The sequence below is a fragment of the Charadrius vociferus genome, unplaced genomic scaffold (assembly GCF_000708025.1).
Source record: "Charadrius vociferus isolate BGI_N301 unplaced genomic scaffold, ASM70802v2 scaffold549, whole genome shotgun sequence".
NCBI lineage: Eukaryota > Metazoa > Chordata > Aves > Charadriiformes > Charadriidae > Charadrius > Charadrius vociferus.
In genome coordinates, this window is record NW_009650103.1 from 4,711,375 (window position 1) to 4,712,211 (window position 837).

The following is an 837-nucleotide window of genomic DNA, read 5'->3' on the forward strand; positions in this document are numbered from 1 at the left end:
AAAGCCAGTGCTGGGCACAGCGCAGCCTGGCATCCCCTGCCCCGGCCCCACACTGCACCCCAAAACCCCCCGCACCGGCGGTGCGGTGCATCCCTCGCTTGGCCGCACATCCCCGCCACAAGAAAGGAGCTGGCTGACTTTTTTCCCCCTGGCTGGGTCCCTGCCAGGCTTTTATCTAGCGATCCACAGCAAATCCCTGTCCAAACAATACGGATTTCTGACATTTTTTTCCAGTAAAGCAAACTCCCAGCACATCTCTAATTCCAGGGCTTTGTTGTTCTTCGGCGGGGGCTGCCGTGGCTCTGCGCTGCCTCGCTGCGCCGGACTGGGCTGCGGGACGCCCCTCCGCTCCCCTCGGGAAGAAAACACAGGGAAGGGAGTAATTAAACCCACGTGGCTGGAGGGCAGCATCGCCTAATTGCCGCCGTGGGGCCTCCTGCAAAGGCGCCCCTCTGAGAGCATCCCCCTCGCTGCCGCTAACACCGTGATAACGAGAAGCTTTAATTATGCCCACATGACAGACATTTCATGAAATGCGTTCTCCCCCCGACGGCTGCCTGGCCTTGCCCCCAAAACCTGCTGCCGCGTGCACCGGCGCAGCCGGACTCCACAGCCCCGTCCTGCCGCAGCCTGGGGACAGCTGGGGGGGTGACACGAGGCGATGTGGAACGACACAGAGTGATGAGGTGATGCAGGGCGATACAGGGTGATGTGGGGTGATACAGGGCAACGCACGCAGATGCGGGACAGTGCGGGACAGTGAGCTGGCAGCACTCTGCAGCCTCACGAGGGTTTTTGGGTAGCGTGTGGTCAAGCGGCAGCAGCACAGGCTGTAAA